The sequence below is a fragment of the Scyliorhinus torazame genome, chromosome 7, assembly GCF_047496885.1.
Source record: "Scyliorhinus torazame isolate Kashiwa2021f chromosome 7, sScyTor2.1, whole genome shotgun sequence".
Classification (NCBI taxonomy): Eukaryota; Metazoa; Chordata; class Chondrichthyes; order Carcharhiniformes; family Scyliorhinidae; genus Scyliorhinus; species Scyliorhinus torazame.
The window spans coordinates 228520507-228544393 of record NC_092713.1 but is presented as its reverse complement, the minus strand read 5'-3'; the positions used below and the strand labels follow the sequence as shown (position 1 = coordinate 228544393).

The window sequence follows — 23887 nt, the reverse complement described above, 5'->3', positions numbered from 1 at the left end:
TGGTCGGCACTCCAGAAGCTGCTATGCATGCTATCAATACAAGTAAAACAAACTGCAAATAGACGGGTATTGCACTAACTGCAAACATTTTTTCTAATTTAATCGCATCCAATCCAACCGAGGAAGCTGCACCGACACAAGCAAGTGTACCCATGCGGACGGAGGGACTTGGGGGTAATAGTCATTCAGACGGGCCCTATGACGCAGGTACTTCGCCGCTCATATCAAACTGTTAACTGATCATGCATGCTGCAGGTGTATGTATAAACTGGCCAAAGACAATTTGGACAACGAATGCACTTACACTACAACTATAGCATATGTTGTATTGATCAACGAAATTGCACTTCATGTAAATGCAGCCTGACTCCAGAGGCTGGCATTAGTGTGAAGCAGAGTGAGATTCTCAGGAGAACGAAGTTTCACTAAATTTCACTTCAGTCAGTTTCTAGTGCGCATGTTTAGTGTCGATGAAAAAGCTGTAACCATTTTTGCACCAATGCTTAATTTGTCGTGTTAAGTGCCTTTTAAGCGGACGAATGAGATGGTGTTTTCGGCTACATGGAGATGTCTGAGCTTTAGGCTGCGCTAATAAGGTGGAGTGAGATGTGAAGTTGCTCGACTGTAAATACAATTGGCCTGAGTCACACTGAGATCACCTCAAAGCTCGGCCACCATGGGCAGAGCTCCGACTCCCCAGGCATCTGCACATTCCAGGATACTTAAGAGGTCTGTTCATGTCATATCCAAATTCAGTCAGCAATCCTGAATTTGCATCTCAGCTGGTTTGCAGCCTGCCGCCAGGAACACTTGCACAGTTGATTAGGCTGAAAAATATTCCAACTGCAAGAAAGGATGACTATTTAAAGCAATCCGGCTCAATGACGACAGCGCAATGCGCAGTGGTCCAGTTGGTAACATTTATAGAAATAGGTATTTGTCTGAGTCTCTTTCCGCTTTCCACTGTAGTACTGAGGAAGTGCTGCAGTATCAGAGGTACCAGACATGGGGAGAGCTTCTAGGCCTTTTGGCTAAAGTTAAGCGTCAGATCAAGCCCAAGATTAGATGGAATGTCTTTCTTGTCATCTTAGATCTTGTATGTCTCTCTTGTGGAGACCATGAATTGGATTCAATTTGAATTTGAATTGTTTTTTGGAGCAAGCAATGTGATGGATTAACCAAGATCATTTAGTTCTGCTGAATGTTAAAATTCCATGGCACGAGGGAGTTATTTCGATGTCTAGGTTTACATTCAACCACCATCCCACACACTGAAGGAATCTTGTTATTTCATTGATGACTGTGGATGTTGTCAATGTTTTCTCACATAACACTGCAATTCATTGTGGTAAATATAATTAGAATGAAATATTATGCCAGAAAAGTACCAATAATCTTTCTTAATTCTACCTCATACATGTATGTATATACTGTTCAAATTGTCTTTGGCCTTTAGCTGAAACTTTAGCTTAAAAAGTGTATTTAATATTAGTATCATTTTCAGGGCACATATTCCAATTATGCTCATGTGTCTAATGGTACAAATATACAGGACTGTGACTCTCATTTAATAATTGGCAAATATTTAAATGCCAATTTAAATATTTATATTTAAATCTCTAGCCATTGGGATTCCCTTTTCCTGCTGGCAGTGCACCCCTGCCTGCGGATTTCTTGGCAGTGTGGGGTGGCTTCAATAGGAAACCCCATTGACAAGCGGCGGGAAGAGGGAATCCCGCCAACGAGAAACATGCAGCTCGGGGACTGTAGAATCCCGCCCTACAATTTATTTGAGCGAGGAAGCTCGACTCGAGTAAGCGCATTTGAAACAAAAGGACGGATGTTACATGTGTCATGGACGGTCAAGCGGACAAATACGTGGATCATGGAGAAAGATGGATTTAAGAGGACCTTGTTTGAGGCAGGGATTTCAAGGAAACTCACGGGTTTTGATAGAAACCAAGAGAGGGGTGTTTTGAAATAAAAGAGGTGATGAAAGATAAATCACCTGCAAAAATCTGCACAAGGAAGATCCAAGATGCCATATTGGGCAGGCAGTGAGGACAGTAGAGAGTAGAAATCAGTGGAGGAGGATTGTTCGGAGTGCGATCAACCCTCGATGAGGACAGATGAAAGACAAGAGACAATTTGCAAGTGAGCTTTACAAACTCAACTGGCAATCAACGTATGATAGAAATTAGAACAGGAAACTCTGAAATCATCTGTTGCTCGTTGTAGATTATGAAAAATATTCAAAGACCAATTTAACTTGGAAATGTCAATATTTAAGCTAAGTTTCTATTTCCTTGCCATATAACTCAGGATTAAGTTACGCCAACTGGTCTAGAACTGGTACCCAGAGCACAACAATGTCCTTTAGTCATTAATTAAGTGATGCGTGTGATTGAAGGTCATAAGATAAATATGACTGTAAAGCCATTCAACCCATCTTACTTCATCCAATCAAAATGACCCAAAAGTCCCTGCCATTGTGGCATTTCAATATTATACACCTAACCACCACTCACAGAATATTCAGGCAAAGAGGCATCCGGACTTGAAACATTAACTCTGTTTTGTCTCCACAGATGCTGTCAGACCTGCTGAGATTGTCCAGCATTTTCTGTTTATGATTCAGGCAGCATCTGTCAGATGGGGGTCTGAATGAGGAAATGTGACTAATAACAATGCACTTCACCAAAGAGGCAACAGGACTGATTGTCACGACTGCTTGTGGGCCTGCAGACCCGCTTACCTATCCACAGTAGCTCTGGTCCTATGAAAGTGACCATTGGACCCAATGTCTATGGCACTAGCTCTGTCAAGATGTCGGGGGTGATCTCTGAAATTATCAGCCACTCTGTAATATGGGCAAATATTTGTCAGGTGCCTGACAAACCTTATAAAAATAACTGAGAGATTTTGTCACCTTTGGAACCACAGCAAGGCAAATTGAAGGAACCACCAGTGTGATGGGGCTGCTGTGAAGTTTTAAAGAGCAGTGCAATCAGCTGTACCCACATTGATTTGCCAGCATTAAACAGGAAGGGTTTCCAGTCCTCCATGTGCAGATTTTATTCTCAAAAAATATATTCATAAAATAATTTGAAAAAGTATATTGCATATATGGACAGTTCAAATTTATCATTACATAAATGCAATGAGTTCAATGTATTTATGTACAGAACAAGGCATTCTTGAGGTGCCTCACTCTGCACATTGCAGGTTATATTTCCAATATACATTTTATGTCAAACATTCTCTGGTGCATACAGGCAAAGAGGTTTTCTACAGTTTTCAGTATCTTGGCATACGATGGGTATTGGGCCAAAGGCTGTGGCCTTAGCCCTTTGAGCCTTGGTGTTGGCTGCTCCAAGCTTTAGTGTGTCCCTCAGCATGTAGTTATGAACCTTTGACTGTGCCAGTCTGCAAAACTCAGTGGTGGACAGCTCTATTCACTGGAAGACAAACAGGTTTCAGGCAGACCAAAGAGCATCTTTGACCAAGTTGGTGACTCTCCTGCTGCAGTTAATGTTTATCTTGCTGCGTGTTGCTGAGAACAGCTCATGGAGCACATAGTCCTGTGTTATGGAGCTGCTTGGGATGAACCTTGACAAAAACCTCAGTATCTTTTTCCAGACCCCTCGCCAATGTATTAATAGTGTATGACAATATGCTGATATCATGCATGTCAACACCTGATATGTTGGAATGTGTGAAGGGCATGAAACAGCCTGTTAAAGTGGAGATGGGAAGCCATATGCAAGTTTATCTCAATTTATTGAGTGGGGGCTTCGTAGACCATGTCGGAAGGCAGCCTGGTTTATCTTGTGGATTTCTCTGAGGACTTGAGAAAAGGGCTTTCCTGATCTGGCAACCTGTGACCCTCAGAGGGCTCCCTCCCAGTGGCAGGTGTTGTTCCTGGGTGGAAGATACCCTCCCAGTCACCATTGCACATGACTGAACCAGTGAGTCCATCCCACTTACCTCTCTTCTACGGTCTCCATCAATGCTGTTGCCTTGGGGCCTCCTGTGGTCCCAGCAGTGGCCACCACTCCCCGTGACACTGCTGAGACTGAAGAGCTGCCAGTCCTCTGAAAGATTGCAAGTCTTGGTGATGGGCTCATCATCTTAAAAGACACAGAAACACCAATGGGAGGGAATTAATCACTTTGGGGCTCTGTGAAATGGCCATAGTGGAATTGCCACTAGTTCTGAGGATGGGGCCATAACCATGGCCATTATATTCAGTCTTTCATGTGAATTCTAAGTTACACAAGTGCTTTTTTTTACAGTTCAAGAAAGTACTGGTGCCCATGGTGGCCAATGAAGAATAGGGAGAGTAGCTAGTGTGTTATTAGTCTGCCTTTTGCCGAATGACTTCTGTGGGTGACATAGGGTGGCAGCACCATCTCCCTCTAAATCATAAAAGCTTCTAGCAGCTTCCTGCCAGGGACACCCAATAGCCAGTGTCTCCTGAGGTCTTTTTGTTGAGTAAAATGTATAGGTCAGAGACTTTAAAATGATAGCACCTTGCATAACATGTGTAGCATAACACAAAGAACATCATGCACAGCCAATTTGTTTGGCTGGGTGTCCCATCTATAGTAGACATTCTTGCAAAGTATCAGAAAAAAATGGAGTTATGTAGTGATGTTATCTTAAAAGTCAAGTATTTCAATCGTGCGCTGCTCCCTCATTCCCTCATTGTCCCCCAGTCTGTTTCTGTAGTATCAAACCAAAAATGCTATTTTAAAGGATGCACTTGAATTTTTTGCACTTCTTTTAAAAAAGACTTACACCAATCAGTACTTCAACAGACTAGCAAAGGAGCTGACCCAGGAATTTCTTATTTAAATACCTCTTCAGACTGCTGGAGGCAAAAATATTTTTCCATAAACTTAATAGGAGTGTAACGTATTGCATGGAAATTCATTGTCACAACATTTTGCACAAAAGATTATTAATTGTTTTGGTGCAACACATTATAGAGCTAATTACAGTCCATTTATGAGGGCAAAAGTAGCAAAAGGTCAAGCAAACTGATCTATTTTACAATGATGATAGATGTGCCATGCATTGCTGAAAGATATGTGTGCCTTGTGCTATGTTTTCCATTTACATTTTTTAGTAATTTATTTTTTCTATACATTCATGGAGTGTGGGCTTCGCTGGTTGGACGACCATCTATTGCTCATCCCCAATTGCCCTTGAGAAGGTGGTGGTGAGCTGTGGTCTTGAACCGCTGCAGTTCATATGGGTGCCCTGGTAGCACAGTGGTTATCACTCTTGTTTCACAGTGCCAGGGACCCAGGTTTCATTCCCAACTTGGGTCACTGTCTGTGCGGTGTCTGCACGTTCTCCCCGTGTCTGCATGGGTTTCCACTGGGTGCTCTGGTTTCCTCCCACAAGTTGGGTGAATTGGACATTCTGCATTCTCCCTCAATATACCTGAACAGGTGCCGGAGTGTGGTGACTAGGGGATTTTCATAGTTTCACACTACAATGAAGTTACTATGTTATGGGCCAGGGTTTAGAGAACCCCAAAGTGTATCATGGAGTTCACCTGACCCACAACATTTAATAGATTGTGGTATGGGGAGCACACAGCCCACTCTCCAGGTGTGGTACAGCAGAAGTGGAAAAGTATTTTGTAAAGCAAAACAATGTTTATTCTACAAACTCAAGTCAACCTTTTTAAAACATACAGTGAACATGAAATGAAATGAAAATGAAATGAAAATCGCTTATTGTCACAAGTAGGCTTCAAATGAAGTTACTGTGAAAAGCCCCTAGTCGCCACATTCCGGCGCCTGTTCGAGGAGGCTGTTACGGGAATTGAACCGTGCTGCTGGCCTGCCTTGGTCTGCTTTCAAAGCCAGCGATTTAGCCCTGTGCTAAACTGAACATCTCAGCAGCCATTAATTCAAATACAACCCCCAAAGAATACAACACTAAGTAATCCTTAATAAATTCCCAAACAACATTCAGAAGACAAAAGACCCTTTCAACACAAAGATCAGGTTCAAATTCACTTTGAGAGCAGTTACCACTTTTAAAATCCCAAATGAACATTCATAAGCTTGCAGAGATTCATACACATCCTGCTGTGATTTCAGCTTCTCCCAAAACTAAAATGAAACCAAACCCACCCTGCAGCAAAAAGCCTAAAGCAAAAGTAAAAAGCTGACAGACAGCCCAGCTCCACCCACTCTCTGACATCACTGCAGTAGTAAACACCCATTTCTTAAAGATACTCTCACTACAGATATTTATGTACACATCCATTTATAAACACCCATTTCCTAAAGGTACACCCACTACAGTTATTCTATAAAAAAACATTTCTTAAAGGTACTCTCACATGGCACACTAATAAAAGATTATTATTATGAGATATATGGCCACACAGTGCTGTTAGGTAGGACGTTCCAGGATTTTGACCAAGGGACAGTGAAGAAAAGGTGACATATTTCCAAGCCATGAAGCTGAATGACATGGAGGGGAACTTCTGGTAGTGATATGTCCATGTATCTGTTGCCATCATCCTTCTCGATGGTATTTGTCTTGGGTTTGGAAGGTGCTGTCTAAGTAGCCTTGGTGAGTTCCTGCAGTGCATCATGTAGGTGGTACACACAGCTGCTGCTGTACATTGGTGGTGGAGGGAGTGATGTTCTTTACTTTCAGTAAAATGTATAGTCCAGTTCAGTTTCTGATAAATGGTAACCCCCGAGTTGTCCATACAAACATTCCTGTGCCAAAACCTCATAGGTAGCACATAATAAAAAACCCAGTTAAAAATAACATTTAATTCATAAATTGAATGACAGTAACTTAAGCCAATTCATTCATTGGGGTAGAATTTCATCCTCAATGGTTAACATTAAGTATTGCCTGGGCAGATCACAGACGTGAAGATTTGATATGGAATATTGCATGCTGGCAACCTTTTTGATTTTCGTTCCTTTAAAATTAATGGAAGAAAATTTAAAATGCTTGTGTATGGGGTGTGCAACATCTTGGCCAGATTCTTTTCCTGCATTCTGCCAATATGATGCAGAGACAGTTAGAATTGTTAGAAGCGGTTCAGAGAAGGTTTACTAGATTAGTACCAGGAATGAGCAGGTTGTCTTATTGGGAAATGTTTGAGAGGCTAGGTTTGTATCCACCAGAACTTGGAAAAGTAAAAGGTGACTTGATCAAAACCTTTAAACTCCTAAGGGATATTGACAGAGTGGATGTGAAGACGTTGTTCCCACTTGTCGGTGGATCTAGAACTAGGGGTCACTGTTTAAAAATATGGGGTTGCTCATTTAAGATAGAGATGAGGAGAATTTCTTTTATGTCAGAGGGTTGTGAGTTTTAGGAATTCTCTTCCACAAAAGCCAGTGGAAGCAGAGTCTTTGAATATTTCTAAGGTAGTGGGAGATATATTTTTGATTAACAAGATGGTGAAAGGTTATCTGTAGGCAGGAGTATGAGGTTGAGGTAAAAATCAAATCAGCAAAGATTGTGTTGAATGGTGAAGCAGACTCGAGGGGTCGTGTGGCCTACCCCTGCTCCTAATTTATATGCTCGTATTGTAGCCATCTGGGATGGCCACTTCCCGATTACAAAATGGACACTTTGCAAAGATTGCAGGGAAAATGGATAATACTGAGAAAAAAAGCAGGTTCAGGGTTTGTCTTCATATTGGAGCCGCAGCTCCCAGACAAGATCAAAACTGCAAACCCATTAGCATACTAATGGCCCATCTCCGGGAACAAAAGAGTAACATTTGAGTAACCGATACTAAGGCAGACACCCCAGCGCCAGAGGAGACCAGAACAAAGCAGGCCAACAGCCACCTAGGACACGCCCAGCCATCAGGGCACCCACTCCTTTATTGGAGGAAATCGATAGGAACGATTGAGAAACGGCCCAATTAATTGGGACCAAGTTCAAGGCCCGCCAAAAGCGCACAAAACCCCTTTGGGTATAAGAAGGATCCCCCAAGAGAGAATCATTCTCTTGGCTCCAGCTCTCACCGAGGAGAGACCTGCCCAACAGCTGCACCAGAACAAGTAAGTCCAAGGTCAATGCACGCTACCAGACAGATGACCTTAGCCGTTATCCCGTACCAGTTCCCGAACAACGGCCATTGTTCCTCTGACTGATTGGGCATCCGAAGCTAAGTATTAGTAATAGTTTAGTCTGTAGTATTTGTGCATGAGTATATTTAACTGTGTGTGTAAATAAATAAGCATTTGACTTTGAACTAACTAACTGGTGTATCAAGGCTTTGATCAGTATTCGGTTTGAACCTTGTGGCGGTATCGAAAGGTACCTGGCGACTCTAGAGCAAAACGTAATTAGAGTTAAGGAATGCGACCATATTGACCGCCATATTCAGAGCCAAATAAAGAGAACGCAATTAGCAACAGTATACTCACCAACCAGATGCCAAAGACAAAAATCTACTTCAAGTGTTAAGGATCAACCACCCTCAGCAGAATCAACTGGCATCAACAATGGTATGTATTCCGCATTCCCAGCACATCCACTCCAAACATTAATAGGTTAAGACATATACTGAACTTAAGGCAATGCTTAAATTGTGTAGCCCTGTACTCTAATCCACCCACTCCACAGCTTCAGTCAAGCAGGTGGGTGACCAAATCCAAGATCAGCACCAACTGCTCATTAGTTAGCTACTTAGAGGCAAAAGCTGTTGACTAGGTTAACTAACCTTGACCAATTTATCAATATCCACCAGGAGATGCCACAGTAATCACTCAGCATTGCTCTATTAGATGCTGCTCAGACTAGCAACTTGCTGGAGTAGATGGGACAAGGCATGTATCATGTCGCCCAGCATTTATATTTTAAAGGTCAGTGCTGCTTCCTGGATTTTGTTTTCTAATATTGTGAGTGAAAACGGTGATTCTGAATCCCAGTGTGGTTGGGATCATGTTTTTAAAAGATCATGCTTAATATTCTTCCTTTGGTTTTATATTTCACAGCACCCATGTATTCTCTTCTGCTTTTATTTTGAATATTGTTCAAATGCCCAGCATTACTTTTCCTTTTTGGTCTGTATTCAGAGGTGGGTTTATGGGGTCCTGTGCACAGCTACATTCCCTCTTCTCCCCCACTCCTTGCACGCACTCTCGCTCCCCCCCCCCCCCATTCCTCGCACACACACTCTCTTCCTCCCCATCCCTTTCACACTCTCGTTCCCCCCCAGTCCTCTCACACACTCTCTCGTCCTCCAAATCCCTTTCACACTCTCACTTCCTCCCCACTGCTCACGCATACTCTCTTCCTCCCATCCCTCACACAAACTCTCTCTTCCCCCACCCCTAGCACACTCTCTTAACCTCACCCCATCCGCACCCCCCCTCACACTCGCTCTCCCTGCCTTTCCCCTGCCCTGACCATCACCACGAGAGATCCAGAGGGAAGATTTGAGGTTCAGGAGCTCTAAGAAAATGTGTTGCCCATATAATTTCTCAGTATTCTATTACATTGTTTTCCTATGTCCACAATCATTTGTGTCTCCAAACATCAGTAAAAGTATGATTTATAACTGAAAAATATTAATGCCAATTGGCATTTTACTTCAAACCATGAATCATTGAATAATTAAACTTTAGCACAGCTGGATATTCATAATGCAGCAGTTTCCTAGGGCGCAATTCTCTCAAAAAATGAAGAAATATCATTCCCAGCAGGAAAAACTGCGATTCTCATCAGGTGGGTCGGTGTGATTCCAATTGAAATTCTCCCCCACTTAGTAATTTTATTTTAGCTTTTTGAAGGGCACTTTTATCTCAAAGTTAAGTAACATGTCCTTTTTCTCCCACCACCAAGGACATTGTGACACCCTGCAGACAAGGGAAACATCTCAACCCTTGACCACAGAGGAGCAATCCCCACCCCACCACTAACTGTTCTGATCATTCCACATTGGCAGTGACAGGTGGGCACTGCCAGGTGGCAAATGGTGCAGGGTGCCCGAAGACAGCACTGCCCTGCCATGTCCCTTCCCAGCTGGGCCATACTATGCGCTCCGAACCCCTTAACCTGGTCAGCTAATCTGATTTCCATTTGTGGAGATCAGTCAGATTCCCGCAAGTGCCATGTTACGCTAACGGGTGGGAACTTTTCCGGAAGATTCAGTATCAAACCGACTTTGTATATTAAAATCTATTCAAATGCATAGTAATCAGGTTCATACCCTCACTGGGCATGAACCTGGTTACGACTGCTGGGAGGGCCCAGGAACAACACAAACTGGCTCTTGGCGCAAATTCCCTGTCAGGGCTCTCCCAGTATTTACTCGGCATAGCAGGATTTGCGCTAAGAGCAACGTGACTGAAAATGCGCCCCATTATGTAATTCAAACCAATCGAAAACATGAATTTAATATATAGAACAAACTGGATAAATAGAGTTAAGATACAGATCAGCCACAATAGCTGAAAAAGCTGAAGGGGCTGAATGGCCTACTCTTGTTCATGTGTTCAGCTCTAGATATTAATGAATGGGGCTTGGCATACGTGTGCAAGCATTCATGCATCAAGCTCTTTCTTCAGACAATTCAAACTAGTCAAAGAAGTATTAGTCAGCTAAAGTAATGGCTCCGATAGAACCTTTCTGGTTTTCCACAGCATTCAAGATTAAATGTTATCAGGCCCAGCAACTTGAGCAATCTCCAGTACCTTAAACAAAGCAAAGGCCATTTTTTATTCAAGGAATCAATGTCTAAAACATTTATACCTATTGTTGTATCTTCTTCACTAGTGAAAATGAATACAAAACATATATATTTACATTTCAGATATATCATACTTCTTAATCCTAACCACCATGCTAAATCTTTCAAAGTATCTATATGGCTTCCCTGGCCACGAACAGAACTTATAAAGCTTTGCCATGGGAGGGTCACTTGATCAGTTGTTTCTTTTCAATGCATTTCTGGCATTCAGTTATGACTTTAGTTAACTACAGCTGTATCTGATATCTATACATGCAATCTTGCCAATCTTTTGTACTTAGTGAAATATTTAGTTTTGAAGCTACTTTCTGACTATTTATGGAAATAGCTATTTCCATCAACCAGCACATCCCAATCTACATTTTTGAAACCTTTCATTATACCTGTAAAAGTAACCCATTTGTACAACAGGGGCCAGGTTATTTGCAGCAATAACTTCCTCAACCAAATGAAATATGATGATGTACTGACTATTAATATGGATTGGATTTATTAATTGTCATATGTACCGAGGAATAGTGAAAAGTATTTTTCTGCATGCAGCTTAAACAGATCATTTAATACGTGAAAAGAAAAAATGTAATAGGGCAACACAAGGTACACAATGTAATACATAGACACAGGCATCGGGTGAAGCATACAGGAGTGTAGAATTAATCAGCTCAGTCCATAAGAGGGCCATTTAGGAGTCTGGTAACAGCAGGGAACAAACTGTTTTTGAATACGTTTGTGCGTGTTCTCAGACTTGTGTATCTCACGCCCGATGGAAGAAGTTGGAAGAGTGAGTAAGCCGGGTGGGAGGGGTCTTTGATTATGCTGCCTGCTTTCCCAAGGCAGCGGGAGGTGTAGATAGAGTCAATGGATGGGAGGCGGGTTTGTGTGATGGACTGGGCAGTGTTCACGACTCTCTGAAGTTTCTTGCGGTCTTGGGCCGAGCAGTTGCCATACCAGGCTTTCATGCAGCCAGATAGAATACTTTTTATGGTGCATCTGTAAAAGTTGGTAAGAGTCAATGAGGACATGTCGAATTTCCTTAGTTTCCTAAGGAAGTATAGGTTCTGTTGTGCTTTCTTGGTTGTAGCGTCGGCGTGGGTGGACCAGGACAGAATTTTATGATGTGCACACCGAGGAATTTGAAGCTGTCAACCATTTCCACCTTGCTTCCGTTGATGCAGACAGGGGTGTGCACTCTACTTTGCTTCTTAAAGTCAATGACCAGCTCTTTAGTATTGCTGGCACTGAGGGAAAGATTGCTGGTATTACACCACTCCAAAAGGTTCTCTATCTCCCTCCTGTATTCTGATTCAATGTTGATCCGACCCACTACGGTTGTGTCGTCAACAAACCTGTAGATGGGGTTGGAGCCAAATTTTGCCATGCAGTTGTGTGTATATAGGGAGTATAGTATGGGACTAAGTATGTAGCCTTGGGGGGCCCTGGTATTCAGGACTATTGTGGAGGAGGTGTTGCTGTTTATTCTTACTGATTGTGGTCTATGGGTCAGAAGTCGAGGATCCCGTTGCGGAGGGAGGAGTGAGGGGTTTTTAGGACACGGGATATTCCCCCCAGAAACAATGGCAGGAATATACTCCATCATATGTTTCATATCTGAAATTTAAAGAAAAAGAAAAGTTTGGGAAATACGATGACTCAAATAGTTCTTTCTGAGAGTTGTGCAGTGACAAAGATGAGACCAATAGCTTCCATCAGTGTTGTGAAATTCTACAATTCTCACATGGAAATCGGATATAATCTCAGGAATACTGTCATAGATTAAATCCATTACTTCTCAACATGTTGAGGAAGGAAGAAAATTATTGGCTGCACCCCAACTATCTTTTCCCTGATATACTTCCTATTTAATAAGATAGTAAACCCTGATTTCTGACAAATTATCAATGTTTCATACCATACATAGCTAATTTTAGGTATTATGGTTATGCTTAAAATGGGATAAATTAAGTGATCAACAAAACTTTGGCGGTCCAAAGTATCTTTATAATCTTCGAGAATTTGGCTTTACATGACCAAAGTCTTGATCCTTATAAAATATTTATTGGGTTGCGAAACCTAAAAAGGCCGCAGCTCTAGTGCTGAGATTTTATAATAGAGACCATTACCTAGATTCACTTCTTGTGCTAACGCAAAGGAAGAAAGGACATTAATCACAAAACAGAATAGACTGTTCTTTCTGAGGGAATGTGGGCTCACCCATAGGGTGAGGTATTTACCTGCAGAATGTGCTTTTCTCTCCCACTGAGCTGGTGGTGCACTCCTACACACCTGATCCGACAGCAATGGCAGCTACCCTTTGAACACTTAAATAGAACATAGAACATACAGTGCAGAAGGAGGCCATTCGGCCCATCGAGTCTGCGCCGACCCACTTAAGCCCTCACTTCCACTGTATCCCCCTAACCCAATAACCCCTCCTAACCTTTTTGGACACTAAGGGCATTTTAGCATGACCAATTCACCTAAGGAGCCAAATGCATCACAATGCTAGGTGGCACCTCACTCGGTAAAGGCCGCTGTCAGGATCGGCTCAGCCTGAAGGAGCTTGGTTACAAACTGGACTCCCACACACTCTCTCACTCTCACACAATCAGCTTTGTGACACAGGTGGGATTAGGGGGTGAGGGAGGGGGAGAAGGGGGTGTGGGATAAGGGAGGGGGGGTAGAGGGGGTTAAATGGATACGAGTCTGTTTTCCGCCATCCAGGGCTGGAATTTACAGGCCCTCCCCTCCTATTCCAACCCCATCCATGTGACAGTTGTTGAGGCTCTTGTTTTCTCAATTTGGAACTCCTAACCGTTGGACCCATCACAACTACAATTCCCATCAGACACCTTTGCGCTTGGTTTCCCGTGAGCATGGTCAATTCCAGCCCCACTTGTCCCAAAGTCATAAATGGCCCGCCCCTGGCCAACCCATCAGCCACCAGCTAATCAATCGATCCGACTCCCTCCAAACCTGGTTTCTATGATCCACTTGATGCTGAGGGGTCTGACCTATCCTCTGCAAAAACAAAAATAAACAGGAAGTGCTCTTACAGTAAGGAATTAAATTGATCCTCCATTCAGAGAAAGTCCTGCCACCCAGTCCAAAATATAACCGAATAATATATGGTATATTCAAAAATGCTTATGTTCTTGAAGAATTGTCTAGATTTTATTCAACAATTTATCTGTTACATACATTGTGGTTTTCTGGAAAAGTGGTGTACAGATTTGAAACATTTACATATGTTGATGTTGTTGTGTTCCCTGTTCTTTGTCTCGCAAGGAATCTACAGAAATGCTGGTGACTTAGCCAAATCCAGGATTCATTAATGTCAACATGATAAGGTAATGATCAGATACAGAGCAAGTTATCATAGAGTTTCTTTAGACTTCCCTGCAACTAACGCGATGCACAACTGTCCTCATTTACATCTTACAACCTTCTGAAGATAGCCGGATGTGGCCTGACTTATATCTGACGCTATCTGCTGGTGGGAGGTCACACTGCTGAATACATGGCCACCTGCTGGTGGGGGTCACCTTGTTGAATATATGTAATATTATCTACAGGCAATGACTGGTTTGCGTGTCGGTCTCTTGCTTCGTATCCTCTTTAAACTGTGCCTTTGGAAGGCATGCATCCGCGATTGCCACACGTGCATCACAAGCTTCTTTGTTTGTGTCTTCCAATAATGGTGTGCACTGCTTCATTGTGCGTTTTTTGTCTTTTCTGACTCTGGCTTGTAAATCACCATATTAGTTTCTTCTCTTTTGCTTTTGGCAGTAGGATGAGCTAGCTCTCCCATTGACTCCTCCTCCTCCTTTTTGTTTTAGCAATTAGTTTGCAAATTATTTTCTTTTTATGTTTGGGTTTGGCAACCCCTGGATCGGTGCTGGTCTGCACGGTAGGGCAGCACGGTAGCACAGTGGGTAGCACAGTTGCTTCACAGAGCCAGGGTCCCAAGTTCGATTCCCAGCTTGGGTCACTGTCTGTGCGGAGTCTGCACATTCTCCCTGTGACTGTGTGGGTTTCCTCCGGGTGCTCCGGTTTCCTCCCACAGTCCAAAGATGAGCAGGTTAGGTGGTTTGGCCATGATACATTGCCCTTAGTGTCCAAAAAGGAGAGGTGGGGTTACGGGGATAGGGGGGAGGCGTGGGCTTAAGTGGGGTGCTCTTTCCAAGGGCCAGTGCAGACTCATTGGGCCGAATGGCCTCCTTCTGCAATGTAAATTCTGTGATTCAATGCACACTGTGCATGGAAGTATGGGATGCTCAGGTGGAACCTGAGGCGCCAGCGCGTCATCACGGATTGTGCGCCACGCCCAATTCTGTGCCCTCAACTGGGTGTTGGAGCACCTCATTTTCTGGTACTTGTGTGAAGATTATACCTATGACATCAGGTGCTGCCCCTTCTTGGCTCGCAACAGCAATGCTCAATGGCTCCTCATCACAGGAAATGACATCTCTGGCCGTGACGATCCAGGCACTGGGTCACCCTGATCTTGCTTGAGTTACATCGAGCTACACAGCAAGAAAGTCATCAGTTCCCCCCACTCGTCTTCCGATGGAGTGACCTCGAGGATCAGGGGGTCGACTACCGGAGCAATTTCACAGGCCTGAGACGATTCACCATGTGCCTCTGGAGCAAGCTGCTCTAAGATTGGTATGATGTCGTCTGTTACTTGCTTGTTCAGTAGCTGGTCCTCCGAGTTATCAGCCACTGTGATCTCACGTTTTATCTTGGAGTGTGCCATCTCAGAGCTCCCACCCTTCTCGGTGTCCAGCACAGTCTCAGCGTCCCCCGTGACCACCTCGTCGCTCCCGCCAAACCGCCGGAGCAGCACATTTTGGGCCTCTTCATCAAACCCATCATTGTTCCTGCAAATAGATTTACAAATATTTCATACCCATCTTCATCTGCCTCAATTTCCACGCCTTTGCTTTCCGCCTCATCCAGGAGGTCAGCAAAAATGTGTTTGTAGTGCTCATCATCGGATTCAGCATCGTCTGCAATGCTTTCTCCTGTAAAATACAATATTGCACAAAGAATTATGTGTTCATGCAGGAGGCCGCCAATTTCAAGTCATTAAAGAATGAGTCATTCGGTACAGTTTTCGGAACTGTTCGTCTGCGAGTACTTTTGTGCTTTGGCTTAGTTTTAATTGTTTTCAACGTGACATTTTTGCCTTTCTTCCAATTGATCTTACAGCCTGTGCACCCCATGATTCCTAGTTCATGAAGGAACGAAGATTCAAGCTTGTCAGGCTGCGAATCCATCTGGTATACTTCAATAATCACTTCATTTGTAAAATACTCATTAGGCTTGAATTTAAACTCCAGAGTGAAGCTTCTCGGCTTTTCATGCTCTGAATATTTAACATTCACATCTTGCAGATGCTTTAATACGGGCTCGTCGTGCTCCTGCATCATGCCACTGAGCACATGCACTTGAAGACTGTTAACCAGAATTGCGGAATGCTCTTTGGCTCTTCCGTCTCTTTGTCTGATTAGTTGTCCTCCGCCTGTATTTCTGCTGAATCCTCATCAAATGACTGCACTCTGATATCTTGTAGGGATTTATAGTATTTGGCTGGCCACCCGTCTTCTGGAACATATAGTCGCGCAACTAAGTTCATGGATTCACATGCATCCGCTCCTATGATTGACTCAATTTTCATGTCCACAATATAAAACAGTAACATATATGCATGTCGTGCACAAAGAGCTCAAGTTCACATTCACCGAAAGTCTCCATCATTTTTGTTCCGTAGGACACTGGTAGCCCCAACCGATCAGCGACTTTCAGCTTGTGCAAAGCAGACCAACTGAGGAAGTTGGCCCTCGTTTTAATGTCAAGGTCACATCGTAATAATGAGTTATTTAGGAATACCATTTAGGAACATCATTTTCTATCTTGTTTTGATGGTTCCCAGTGAGTTCTTACTAGCTTTGTTCTTTTTGAAATTGTGTCTTCATCTTTTTAGGTCGGACTATTCTGGTCCTTGATTGTAATGAGATCAATGAAGAACTGTTCATCCAGAGGCATCTCATCAGCCATATTTACTGATCTTATTTGGTCCATTGTAGGATGCGAAAAACACAGTTTTGCAAAATGACCACACGGCCACACCTGGAACAGACTTTTCCAAAGGGCGGACATTACCTTGGGCCATGTCGTTTGCCACATTTTTGGCATAACATGGCAGCTCCAGTCAGCCGCTTAAAATGGTCGCCCGCACTGAGACCATGTTTCTTTAGATGTGCGTCACAGCATTAATGGCACTGGTGTCTTCCTCTCTGTTGGCGCTAAAAGTTTTCAAGCAGAGTGTTCTGATTTGCTGTGCAGCGACCTCGCTCGCCTGGCAAATCATTATTGCTTGTTCCAATACCAAATTTTCTTCCTGCAGCAACCCCTCATGTAGCTTATCATTTGATACACCAAAGACAATTTGGTCGCAGATCAAAGAAGATTTCAGGCTACTGAAGTTGCAGGACTGGACCTTCAGCCTCAAGTCAATGACATAAATGTTGAACGATTCGCCAGGTTCCTGGGTACCCATACGGAACATGTATCTCTCGAATGTCTCATTCTTTTTGGGGGAGCAATGTTGACCAAAGTACCCAATGACTTCATTGTATATCTTGTTGTCCTCCTCATTGTTGAAAGCAAGAGTATTATATATTTCAATTGCTTGCAAACCTGCGACCATGAGCAGCAACACTATTAACCTTTCGTCAGGCTGTGCCTGCAGGCCTAGGGCCGAAACATAGAGTTTAAACTGCTGCTGGAAGACATACCAATTTTGTTTACGTTACCCGATGCCTGAAGCTGGTGGGGCACTTTCAATCCATCTTGAGCTTCGGTGTCTTTTACTGCGTTGAGTTGCCAATGGTTGCAGTTCACCAGGTTGGTACTTCAGCCGAATGTTAACTTTGTCACTGCCGTCGTTACCTTCAAATCTTCAGCACTCTGCAACCATGTTGTGTTGCCTGTTCTTTGTCTAGCAAGGAATCTACAGAACTGCTGGTGACTTAACCAAAACCAAGATTTATTAATGTCCATGTGGTAAGGTAACGATCAGATACAGAGCAAGTTACCATAGAGTTTCTTTAGACTCCCCTGGAACTTACCCCTATGCACAACTGTCCTCATGTACATCTTACAACCTTCTGAAGATAGTCGGATGTGCCCTGACTTATATCTGACACCACCTACTGGTGGGAGGTCACACTGCTGAATACATGTAATAATATCAACAGGCATATCACCACAGATATTACTTGTGTGCAATTTGTATCTTTACTATTCCTTTTCTTTTTTTGCCATTCGCTCTCTTCCTTACGATCTAAAAGACAATAAGGTGTACTTGTAGAAGTAGGTCATTCAGCACATCATGTCTCCTCCAGCAGTCAGTGAGATCAGGACTGACCTGATGCACAAATCCACAACTCCATTTTCCCACCTTATCCCCATAACTAGTGAGTCCCAAACTGATTAAAAATCTGTCTATCTCAGCCTTGAACATACTTAATGGCCAAGCCTCTTATTGCATCTCTCTGACATCCATTAATTAGCCAATCCTCTATCCATGCTAATAAATTATCCCCAACATCATGGGCTCTTATATTATTGAGTAGCCTTTTCTGCTGTACCTTATGGAATGCTTTTTGTAAACCCAAGTATATTACTTCTACTTGTTTCCCTTTATCTTTCCTGCTTGTTACAAGCTCAAAGTTTGAATAAATTTGTCAGGCATGATTCCACTTCATGAAGCCATGCTGACTCTGCTTGATTATATAATGGATGTGTTAATTTCTCAGTGAACTAATGCTCTATACGGTCTGTTTGACAGACTACTTCACAAAACTGAGCTCGAAGAGTGAATGTTGGCAAACTATCTAACCACAGGGGTTCGGTGGGGCTTATGGAAAAAGAAGTGGAAACCAAAGCCAAGCCCAATTTTGTCCTTATCCGATCTCCATAAACACTCATTTGCACCAAATGAGAGCAATGACACTGACTGAACTTTCTCTTCTTTAATCTATGGACGCTGATGCCAATGGTTGTTCCTCTTCTTTTGCTGTTCCAGCTGAGATTAGTTAACACATGCCTAACTGGAGACTTAATTAGAGATTTCTTGTATAAAGTTTGTTTTCACGACTTGTTGGTAACACTAGCATTTTTTGCCATTTGCTTGTTGGCCTGAGGTGACGATGACGGTTATTTTCCTCCTTGCACTGTGTTCCTTGTGCTGATATTGCTCCCAAAATAGAATTCCAGGATTTTGATTGAGGCGATGAAGAAATAATAATATCTGTCTAAGTCAGGATGATATATACCTTGGATGTGACAACTTTCATATTTTATTATTCCTCTCATTCTCCTTGGTGGTGGAGGTCAAGGGGCTGGAAGGAGCTGTTGACATAAGCTGGTTATCAAAGTTGGACCATTAGCTGGACTATCAGTATTTTAATTTGTTCCTGCCAGTAACGGTAAATCAAGAATAGTATGGTCTTGTTATCCATTTAAAAAGTGCAAACTGCAAACAGCACAACCCATCCCCATTAGGCCTCATTCCAGTGACATTTGAAATTGTCCTTCCATGTGCAATAATAAACAGTGGTCTTTCAAACTATCAGGGATGATTAAACATCCAATTGTAAAAGTTTATATAAACACTGGCCCCTGCACATGTGTGAACTGTCAGATTCTGATGTTGCTATTAAACTGAAATTTGTTGAGCTAGCTTAGAATTACGCAGTCACACAACCTGTATGTGTTCCAGTAACTACGTCATGTTTTATTTTATGTTTCCAGAAAATGTTTCATGTATCATCATGTGTCCATATTTTAATCTAGATTGTGCTGTGATAGTAAAGTTGTTCAAGGATTTCTGCCTGTCATTTATCAAAATAGTAGGATAGCAGGAAAAGAAATAGGCTGGACTTTTTTTTCGACGGATTGTCTTTTTTTCAGATATGGCTGACCTGCACCTCAATTTAATTGACCTGACTTTGTTCTACATTCCTTGCTACCCTTGGAAACATTTTTTAAGATATGATTTGTTTCAAACATAATTCATTTTTCTACAAGAAGTATTTAAGCGGAAATGTCAGGCCCTGCCAATGTCGAGAATGGAGGCATATGGGGCCCGAACATCATGAGGCAGGCTGGCATGCCAATTCCCTGACCCTGTTCCCAGTGTCAGCTATTTTGCCAAAAGGTGGGTAGATCAGGCTTGTAAAGACCTTGTTAAGTGTACGTAATGGAGTACAACTGAGATTTTCCAGTTGTCCTCTAGTTTCCCAATACGAAACTGGCTGGAAGCAAGCACCCAGTGGCAGGCTAGAGTGCCAGAGCTCTAAGCAGACACCTACAGGACTTCCCTTCTGGGTGGGTGAGGGTGTAGGCAAAGGGCACGCTGCAGAGGGATTTCCCCCTCTCCCAGCCTTCTCTGTCCTCTCCATTGGCGAGATTCTCTCTCAGTTACTTACCTTTTACAGCACTCATGTACTCCTCTGAAGCTGGAAGACACCTGATTGGCCCTTCACCTTCAGGAACCTGCCTGCAACTCTTAATTGAACAGAAATCCTCTCTCCATGCCACTAAAAGGGAGCGTCCCATCAAAATTCCAACCAGTGATTTCCGACCAGTAGGTTTGGAAACTGAAAATAGACAAGGCTCCTACTCATCCCAACCCCGATCCCACAAAGCAAAAGTTCAGCCCATTATCCTGTTGTAGAATTTGTAATGAATTTAATTGCTTGAGAGGTGGTTATCATAGGCTTTGTTTCTTTGAATGTTTTGTGAGGGCCACAAAGAATCCAGCACAAGTTTGTAGATTCAAACTGAAAGTAACTTTACTTACAACGATATATACACAGCAGAGTAATCCACCACTGTTTCCTACTTTTGCCGGTACCACACTGGCCAGCTTTATTTATACAGGCGCAATTGCTAATAATTTCCCCCCTCCCCTCATTGGGGGAGCTCACAGTGTGAGGTGTTGGAGGGGAATCTGTCTCTGAGCCCCAGCTGCCTCTGGCTATAACCCTGCTCCGTGACCTGATGTGTTATTCTGTGTGCTGGCTGCCTTTTTCTGGACTTTGAAGCCTGGACTATGGCAAGGGTGAACGGTGCTACAACCAGTTGGATGGAGGAGAAGTTCCTTCCAGGTGAAGAGAAGATGGAATTGCCTACCTGCAGTTGCCACGCCTGGGATTCATAACTGGCTGCCTTTCTGCTTACCAGCTGAGAGTGGAGCATGGAGCGGATTTTGGTTGGCCTGTTGCTGGGTTGAAAATGAAGGAAAACGGACTTGTTTTTGTAATTTTGGACTAGATGGTGCCTGGAGAACGGATGCCGGAACTGTGAGAGCAGCAGGGCACTGGCCCAATTGACTATATGTACTGATGTTGGTTTTGTTTTATTGTTGGGGGATTGTATGGTTATTATTGTATATTTGTTGTGTATTATTATTTTGGGCATAGCAGCTGGGTGCTCGCCAGTTGTGGCCCTCCTGCTTCTCTGCACTAGCGGTTGAGCGGTCCTTTCTGGTGTTAGTGAGGGGGAAGGGTGTTCTATTTATCTCCTTGACCGCGCTCTGCCGGTCCTTTTCCAGTGGACTGTGCTGCTTGTGAGCGCCTCCCCACCGACATGAGGCTGTTGCTGGAGCTGGGGGAGGTGGGGGAGGGGAGTGTGCACTGGCTTGAGTGCTGCTGGCTTTGCCTTGTACTTATTTGTTTGTTGAGTTTCTTGTGGTTGCTCTGTATTTTGTCTTTTTTTTTTGCAAAGGGAGTTCTCTCCCTCTCTCTTTCGTCATGCTCCGTATCGGTATGTCCTTCTCAGCTGGTCTGCGCTGCTCATTTGGGCGCCTTTCACCGATATGGGGCTACTGTAGGGGAGGGGAGGTGCAGAGGTGGCCGTATACTGGCTTTGTAGCTGGTGGTTTGTTTACAGGAACTGTTTTGGGTTGAACTGTGCCTCCTCTTGGGAGGGGAAGGTGTGTTTTCTCTTTCCCTCCCTCCCTCTTTCACCGTGCCTTAAAATACAACATCACGGGATAACCAATAGTCCCCAGCCAATAGGATTCAGACAGGTTATAACAGAATGGTATTGTTTCCAGATATTCCGCAGTTCAGCTACTGAGGTCTGAAAAATTCAACACTCAGACAAAATACAAACAAACAAGATCACAGGCATTGCAAATCCAAACAGAATTTGTCTGAACAACCACTGAGGAGTTCAAATTTCTGGCTGGTAACATTTAATCAGAACTTGAGGCCGTTAGCATCTTGAGGAAATATGCTGGACAGATTCAAACCAGAAATCAGTGTCATAAATCACTATTCTCGATTGCTCCAACTGCTTCTGCATTTGCTCGAATGCTCAAAGAACTTGAGTATACTTTGCTACTAAATTGTTAATGTTGGCAATGTTGCTTTCTCATTAATTGCACTGGTAAGTGCTGCCCTTCAGGCACTAATGGGAAGTAAACACTCCTCAGCCTAAGTGTATTGATGTATTAAGCATTGTTACTGGGATATCAGCAATATTTCCAAATTGAAGTAACATAAATTGTTAGAAAAGCTCCAAATGTACCATTATGGCAATGTTATTATAATGCTCAACATGTGTTGTATAAATAAATGTCTAGCCCAGACTTGCTCAGCGGGAAAAAAAAGATAGTTTTCCAACTTTAGTGAAGCCCACCTGAACGGCATTTGTATTCAATTCAATTGTGTAAACAATTCTGAAGTAGAGGGTAACACAATGGAACTGTTTGTATCAGGTAGTGTTTTAGTTCTTAAAATTTCTAAATACTTATTGTTGACCACTTTTAATTATTGATTTAATCCTACATGATGCCACTCACAAATCTTACTCAAGTTACTGGACGACATTGAAAGCATGCAGTGACACCACAGAAGTAAGTATTTTTTCTACCATTTCTTTCTTATTTCAGGTTTCCTATTGTTTGTTATACTTTACCTCTTAGTATATTTAAATCTTCTGTAAATCATATCTTTCTCACTTCATACTGTATGTATTTCTGATATCTTTCCTTTACTTCAGATCAGATTAAGATGTTTTAACTTAAATGACCTGTACTTCTGAGGACAATATTATTGAGGCATTGACGGTCAAAAGGATTCAAAACATCCAGGTATTGGATTCTTGTGCCCAAGTCCTTTGTATATTGAGGTGTCCCATGTTTGTTACCCTAATTGTGTTGAACAACAGGCTGATGTTAAATAGAGAAACATATTTCAGAAATGGTCCAAATTCAAGCATTTCCTCATACACTTTCAAAACGTCTGCCTGCGATGCTGGCTTGTCTCATTTTGTCTCGCAGTTAATACTCAGTTTTTACAGTTGCATAACTTTAATATGATGAGAGGATCACTTTGAACTTGAATTCTACTTCAGTAAAACTGGAATTTAGTTTGGTTCTGAAATAAATTATGAATATATAATCCTTGCCATATTGCAGGATGCCGAGGGTTTTGATGTCTGACCAGCTGGTTGTCCATGCCCACAATGAAGAGGCAGCTGCTGATTTCAGACCCAAGCCTCATTTGCCAAACCGTGCAGAAGCTTCTGCAGTATTGGGCCATCCCAATATCGTTTGGCTCCAGATCTCAGAGGTGGGGGTTCTTCAGCATCAGAGCATCAGTTTACTTTTGTGGGTTATGCAGGAGCAGCCATGTTCCTCCAAGCCTCACAGAAGTAATGAGAAACATGTCTTTAGGAGTCTCTTTTGCTATCATTCCTGGAATGAGGGAGTCCAAAATACCCACTCCAACAAATGATAATCGGGATCGAGGACCCAGTTTGTATGTTAATAGGAACCAACTGCTTGAAACAGGCAGGCACTTTCAATGTCCGATGCCCAATAGTGGACCTCTTGCAAAAATGAGTCAGCTAAATCATTGGGATAAATAGGACAGTAAGGTAAAGTCATAGCACTAATTTTAGAACTTGTAACGGCAAATGAAACAAGGTAAAATCACCTACAATGAATTTTAGTGAATCAAACTAATTAGAAAGAGGGGTGGGATCCAAAGTAACAGTCAGTGGGTGAGAAGATGGAGTCAAATATAGAGGATAAATCAGGCAAGTCCA

At 42.8% G+C, this 23887-nt stretch overlaps 1 long non-coding RNA gene across 2 annotated transcripts in view; it reads left to right on the top strand.

The window, feature by feature from the left end:
• LOC140427450 (uncharacterized) overlaps positions 1–23887 on the top strand; it is a 43608-nt gene continuing 19721 nt past the window's right edge. For both annotated transcript variants that reach the window (XR_011948497.1, XR_011948496.1), the window contains exons 1-5: positions 1–207; positions 8756–8870; positions 14045–14106; positions 22652–22691; positions 22838–22928. This is a non-coding gene — a long non-coding RNA (uncharacterized lncRNA). The remainder of the gene's footprint in view (positions 208–8755; positions 8871–14044; positions 14107–22651; positions 22692–22837; positions 22929–23887) is intronic.